We start from the raw sequence: 7,958 nt of genomic DNA, 5'->3' as shown, positions 1-7,958 counted from the left end.
TGTTCTTATTCTAAATAAAGAGCTGAACTCACTAAGATGGTCTCGCGTCTCCTTCGAACCGATCCACCTCAGATCTAACACTGGCGATGAAGGTGGGATCGTGAGACAAGGAGACCACCCAGCACGTGGCGAGGCGGCACGCAGCAGCAAGCAGCATGGCCGGCATCAACTCACCACCCGCACCCTTCAACCCTGCTACCGAGGACTGGGAATCCTATACCGATAGGTTTCAGATGTTCCTCGAGAGTAGCAATCTTAAAGATCCAACGGCCACAAGAAATGAGCCATGTTTCTCACACACTGCGGGCCCGCAGTGTTTAAGATGGCCAAAGCCTTGGCCAAACCAGACGTCAAGACCATGGAATGGGGCAATCTTGAGCCCCTGCTACGAAACCACTACGCCCCCGTCGTGCCCATCCTCATCCGGCGGCACGACTTCTACCGGCGGGATCAACGCGAGGGCGAGGGACTTGGCGATTTCATAGCGGCACTACGAGATTTGGGCGGCCTGTGCGAGTTCGCCAATCTGGACGAGGCCCTGGGAGACCGCGTCGTCCTGGGACTCCGGGACCCAATTCTCCAGAGCCGCATCATGGCGAAGGGCGACATCTCCCTCGCCGATGCCCTCACCGAGGCAGCTGCGGTGGAAGCGGCCAAGAAATCAGCGGCTCGGATGCGGCAATCGAGCATCACGCCACAACCAGCGACCGGCGAGACGACGTCGAACCCGGGGAAGCGACCCGAGATCGATCACCGAGACACAACCACGCACCACGGCGACATCGACTCCTTCTCGGAGACCGAGGAGGAGGAGATTCACCGCCTGCAAACAGCACGAGGGCGACGGGAATCCCGAGGTCGTAAGTCGAGGTTCCAGTGCGCCGGCTGCGGAGGCGAACACCACCGTTCGGACTGCCGGTTCCTCGATGCCATTTGCCGGCAGTGCGAGAAACGGGGGCAAATCACCAAAGTGTGCAGAAATAAAAAACACTACAGCCTGCGGCGACGCGATGGCAGCCCCCGACGGCGAGAGAGCACCCCCACCAGACATCGACATCGTCAAACGGAGAGCCGCTGGAGCCAAAAGGGTCAGAACAGGCGGCTCAACGAGGCAAGACAAAGGGAGGAGACGCACCAGACCGTCGTCATCGGCCATTCCTCCACAAGCGACGCCAGGAAGGTATACGTGACGGTGGGGATAGAAGACCAGCCATGCGACATGGAGGTGGACTCCGGGTCCTTCCTCTCCATGGTCTCATGGCGCACCATCAAGCGCCTGGCACCCAAGAACTCGAAGACCAAACACTGACGCTCAAAGACTACCAGGGAAACCGCATCCCTGTAGTCGGCAGAGGCCATTTTAAAATCACCTTCAAGGCCCACACCGAAGTGCTACCCCTGACGATCGTCGACCGAGATAGACCGAGCCTATTGGGACTGCAGTGGTTCGCACCCCTAGGCATCGAGGTAACCGGCATCCACCACGTCGAAGAGGCGGACTGGGAAGCGGCACTCGTGAAGGACTTCCGGGAAGTTTTCGATGACAGCCTAGGCAAGTACTGGGGGTCCCCTATTTCCTTCAATATAGACCTGAGCATCGCACCAATCCGCCTTAAGCCCAGGCGAGTGCCATTTGCACTCAAGCCCAAGATCGATGAGCAACTAGATAAGCTCATAGCGCAAGGGGTATTGGAACCAATCGATCACGCCCGGTGGGAGACCCCCATAGTCACCCCCATCAAGCCAGATGGGTCCGTGAGAATTTGCGGAGACTATAAGGCCACCCTAAATCATGCACTCCAACAAAGCGCATACCCCGTCCCAGTAGTGCAGCACCTTCTGCACTCACTGGGGGGAAGCCGAATTTTTGCGAAGCTCGACTTGGCGCAAGCCTACCAGCAACTGCCGGTCGACGCTACAACCGCCGAAGCCCAGACCATCGTAACACACCGGGGGGCTTTCCGTTGTAACCGGCTCCAATTTGGAGTCAGCGTGGCACCCGGGGTCTTTCAAAGCCTCATGGAAAGACTCCTCCAGGGCATAGAGGGGGTGGTGCCCTATTTTGATGATGTCTTGGTGGCCGTGAAAGATGAAAAACAACTAGAAGCCAGGTTGAGGGAGGTACTGAAGAAATTCAGAGACTCGGGACTCAAAGTCAAGAAAGGGAAGTGCCAGCTACGGGCTGAGAGGGTCGAATTTCTAGGGTACCTCCTAGACAAACAAGGGATCCACCCCACAGAAAAGAAACTGAGAGCCATAAGGGAAGCACCACGACCCAAAAACAAAACGGAACTACAGGCTTTCTTGGGACTGTTAAACTTTTACAATGTCTTCCTACCTCAAAAGGCGACCGTGGCGGAACCGCTGCATAGGCTGTTAGACAAAACAGCCACCTGGACCTGGGGAGCACGGGAGGAGAGCGCCTTCAACAACACAAAGAACCTGCTAACATCTGACGCGGTACTAATTCAGTACAGCGAGACCCTGCCATTAACGGTAACATGCGACGCATTGCCATTTGGGATCGGCGCAATCCTCAGCCACCAGCTACCAGACGGGAGGGAAGCACCCATCGCCTTCTCGTCAAGGACACTTTCAAAGCCAGAGCGGAACTACAGCCAGCTCGACAAAGAAGCCCTAGCAGTCGTTGCCGGCGTCAAGAAATTTCACAAATACCTTTACGGTAGGACTTTTACAATCATCACGGATCACAAGCCGCTGCTAGGAATCCTGGCGGGAAACAGGGCCACACCGAACATTCTATCGCCAAGAATGACAAGGTGGTCCGAATTGCTAGCAGCATACAATTACCAGCTGATACACCGACCCGGCAAAGACATCGCCCACGCAGACGCCCTGAGTCGCTCACCCCTACCTGACTGGGAAGACAACCCGGCACCCACAACAGAGATACTCCAAATAGAGACAATATCTAACCCACTCGTGACCGCGCCAGACATTGCCAGAGAAACAAATAAAGACAAGCGGCTGGCGCGAGTCTTGAGCTGGGTTGGAAAAGGGTGGCCGGAAGGGGACAAGGACGAACTTTTCAGACCTTTCCGGAACAGACAAACTGAACTCTTTACCGAGAAGGGCTGCATACTTTGGGGGGACAGAGTGGTAATTCCGGAATCATTACAAGAAAGGGTATTGGGGATGTTGCATGAGGGGCACCCAGGGATGGTCAAGATGAAAAGCCTGGCCAGAAGCTACGCATGGTGGCCAGGAATGGATAAACAGATCGAAACCTGGGTTGCCAAATGCAAACAATGCCAAGAATCCAGACCCAATCCTCCCGCCGCCCCAACCCAAGAGTGGGAAACACCAAGAGGCCCGTGGTCTAGGATTCACATAGACTTCGCGGGGCCAACCAAGGGACACATGTACCTTATCACAGTAGATGCTTACTCCAACTGGCTGGAGGTAAGCACCATGAAGTCCACCACAACGGAAGCGGTAATAAAGAAACTGAGTAAACTCTTTGCCACGCACGGCCTGCCAGATGTAATAGTGTCGGACAACGGGCCCCAGTTCACCGCACTAGCGTTCGAACAATTTCTGGCAGGCCAAGGCATACGCCATGCATTAACCGCACCGACAAATCCGGTGGCGAACGGGCGGGCGGAACGCATGGTCCAATACACTAAGAAAGCCATCCAGAAAATAGAAACAGCCAACATACAGGACAAAATTAATAAAATGCTCCTCATTCAATACATTACACCGAACGCAACCACAAATAGAAGCCCGGCAGAACTAATGATGGGCAGAAAACTACGATCAACGTTAGATAGAATGCACCCAACATATAACCCAGAAAAACCCCCGGGTTCCTCCAGCAAACACAGAAAATTTAACATAGGGGACACAGTATATGCCAAAAACCTCTCAGGAGAACCACTCTGGGTACCAGCAACAATCACCCAGATAACCAGCCCCTTATCATACCGATTAGAAACAAGTGACGGAAAAAACTGGAAACGGCACATCAACCAGCTAAGGTCAAGAATAGCCGTCACCACAACCAGACACCCGAACAAGAAACTAGAAGGGGGGGAAAACGGAAAGCGTTAAAGAAAGAGCCGAAGGGAACATCCTAGCGCAAGCAGAACACCCCCCACCCAGAACAAACAAACCACAAATAAACCAGTCCTACTCACCAGTAAACACAGGACCAACAGGCACGAATCCCCAGAATCTTCACCTGGAAGGAGCAGCCAAGCCAGTTCAACCAGCCCGGAAAGATCCGGCGGGAACAGCAGGAACGGCAGCTCAACCAGCCCGGGTAGACCGGGAGGGAGCTACCAAGAAAGGCCCGGCTCACCCTTCCAGGCGGTTCCATCCCAAGGAACTGGAGCGACAGAGAAACCCTCTGAACCGGTCAAAGACCACACCAGAACTGAACCGCGCAGGTCAGCTAGGCAGGTGCGAAGCCCCACCTACCTGCGCGACTACGTCACGACGCACCGACAGACGAAACCAAGAGGGGAGGGGTGTACTGTATTAGCATACTCCAAATCCTCACAACTGATTGGTCCTGACGGACAGCGACCTGATTGGTCGAAGCCCTGGACGTGATTGGAGCGCTAAGAATCTACCGCGATTGGCTGCGCCGATCGCGGGAGATTCAAAGCGCTGCCATTGGCCGCAGAGCCGCAAGCCAGCCCTATATGAAGGGCTGCCGCGGCTTGTATTATTCAGACTGTTCTTATTTTAAATAAAGAGCTGAACTCACTAAGATGGTCTTGCGTCTCCTTCGAACCGATCCACCTCAGATCTAAGAGAAACCATGTACATTTCATTATTGGTCCATATTTTTTTAGAAACACAAAGGATTTATGCATAAAGGTTGGCTCACATAGATTTAATGGTGAGTTTGTATGCCTGTAACTTGTTTCATGAATATCCATAACACTAGCGTGAAACTCAGTTCAACCCATGCCCTCCAAATGAAGCATAACCTCACCTCTGGATCTTCCATCATTTTTCTGGGGTTTCAAGAGCAGAGGAAACAACACACATGATGAAATTCAGTACTATACTGTTTCGACAAGTGGGAAGCCAAGGCCTTCTCTGCACTAGTCCCCCAGATCTCCTTTCCATTAATCTTCCTGAGAAGAAAGAAGACAGGAGCTCCTCCTCTGAATTATACCTCCATTGAAAATTTAGGAATGAGAGGGCAGTATACATTTACGTATTTTTTTCTTCACCAATATGAGTGTAATATTTCCATGACCTCAATTCCCATAACAGTTTCAATTGTTCAGGCCTCCTGATGTAAATACTGTAATACTTTTGTCTTCCTAACAGTATTCCTTTTACCAAGTGTTTTCTATTTACCCTGTGGTTCAGAACCCAATCTAAAAGAGTTATTCTATATTAGTAAAAGCTATCTTTAGTAAAAGCAATCCAGTGTAAGCATATGGAACTAACTAGAATTGAAGTCTATCTTGTTCAAGCATCTTATAAATGAAATTATACTGTAGGTATAATAGGTAACTGTAATAAAATTACAAGACAAACATACAAAGAAATATAAATTTAACCTAACAATAGAATTATTCCTGTGACTGGTTGTAATGGTAAGGATTTTTTTTAAATGAACTTTGCCTGGTACTGCCAAATAGAGCTTTCAAAAAATGGCAGGAGCCAATTTAGTAGAAGCAGCTGGCTTCCACCTGTAGCCCCTTTTTAAATGAATTCTAAATTGGAAAGCAAAAGCACGGGGGAGTATTTCATTGGAAAAGAGTGATATCTTTTAGACTTTGGAAGAAGAAATGGCCGACTGGAGATAACTTCACAAAAAGTGGTACTAACAACTATAGTAAAGAACAAAGAACCAGTGAGTAGATTGGTCTTCAGAATCTCTCTGGATAAGGAAAGAACTGGAGATCACTTATATGTGCTCCAAATAATTGATCCTCACAAGAAGACCACAAAATAGTGATCCCTGATGAGTTTTGAATTTTAAGAGGATGGGAATAAATTATCTTCCTCCCAACCAGTCAGTGCCCTTTAAAGGATAACACGTTTGCAAACTTCCTTTTCTAATCATGTTTGGAAATTGCTTGTTAACTACTTTTAAGCTATTAGAGATCTTTGGATTGATAAGTCTGAAAATGACCAAGCTTGGATTGGTCTCCAATCCTTAATGAAAGAAACATTTAGCTACAACGTTAAAATCTTTCCCATGGAAAATAAATTTGTTTGGACTTTTGCAAAACAAAATAAAGATAAGCAATTTTATAAATTGGACACTGTAGGGAACTAAAAAATTTAGTTAAAGAAGAAACATACACAAGCCTGATAAAACGGTTAACTGCAAAACAAAATCAGAAATTAGTATCAATAATGTCAATAGTGATATTTGCTTCCATGGATACATTATGTCCAAAAGATATTATGAAAGAAATGGTAGATGAGAAACAAGTTGTATTTAACAAAACATAGATAGAATTGACAGTGGATCTATAAATGACAAGGTACAAGAATGTCATGGAAAAGAATGTCTCACTGGACATACAAAAGAAACCAAAAAGTAAAATCCTATTACATTATTTGAATGGACTAGAGATTAATACCATTAGAAGTAAAATAAAGGTATCTAAAGTTGATTTGTTTGATCAAGGTTAAAATAAGATAACCCACTATTTCTGACGACTCTTAATGGACTTTCTGCTGATTCTAAGATGGAAACAATTATGTTTCATGGAGATCATTGGTTGTAAAAGAAGAGGGGATGAAGAATTACAAAATTGTTTATACTTGTGATGAAGGCTGAAAATAATTTCTTTCCATACAGTATTTCTTTTTTCTTTCTTTACTATATTCATACTGATTTTTGTTTTTTTTCTTCTCCTTTGCACCATTCACTATTTTTATTCTCCTTTCTTTCTTTTCATTTGTATTAGATTTTACTATTCTAATTAAAATCCTTTTAAATAAACTAAAATCCCCTCACACCCCTAAACGTGGTATGTCTTTCTTAGTCTTGGATCCTGTACCAGAGAACTGGGAGTTTGAAGTTTCTGTACCATATCTTAGCTATTTCTAGTACTGTACTCTTCTGGACAGAGAGCTCTGATGTTGTTCCTGAGATCTATTGGAGGTACTCTCCCAGCTTAGGAGACAAAGCCGAATGGCCTTATCACTACTGAGGCCGCTTTGGCCTTTCCTTTTTTAAAAAAAATATTTTTATTAATTACAATTATTAGTGCTGAATGAACATCATGTTGTCTGGGTATTTAGTTTGCTTAACAATACATATTACACTCTTAATCTCCACCCTTTTCCCCCAACCATTGATAAAATAGATTCCATGTTTGATAATATTCCGTATCTTTTTTCTGTTTAATTCTTAATGTCAATCTGTCTATTTCTGCACACTCTACTATTTTTTAATTATTTCTTCGTCTCATGGTGTTTCTTCATTTTTCCGTGATTGTGCAAATACAATCCTCACAGCTGTCGAAATGTGCAATATTAAATACATACTTTTCTTATCTAGTTTACCTGGTATCATACCTAATGAAAATGAATCAGGTTTAAAATCGACAAGCTTTCCTATCATCTTTTCCAGTCATTTATCTATTTTTCCCCAATTTTTTTTTCACTTTACCACATGTCCACATGATAGCATGTGACCATTTTTTGATTACATTTTCAATATTTGCTAGACATGTTTTTAAACATTTTAGCTAACCTGGCTGGTAGTAAGTGCCATCTATAAAGAATTTTATATAAATTTTCTTTATACGAGGTTGCCATTGTCAATTTATAATTCTTTTCCCATAACTTTTGCTACTCCTCTAACTCTATATTATGGCCAAAAAAATTTCCCATTGTACTATTGTATCTTTCATTTGTTCATTTTCCATTTTTAAATTTAATACAAAGTATATATATCTTCTTAATTAATTTTTCATCCAAATTCAACAGTGTTGATCAAAGGTTGTTTG

Source organism: Notechis scutatus, chromosome 1 (assembly GCF_049901735.1).
Source record: "Notechis scutatus isolate UNSWTSFEM ecotype Mainland chromosome 1, rNotScu1.2, whole genome shotgun sequence".
Lineage (NCBI taxonomy): Eukaryota > Metazoa > Chordata > Lepidosauria > Squamata > Elapidae > Notechis > Notechis scutatus.
This window is presented reverse-complemented; position numbering follows the sequence as displayed.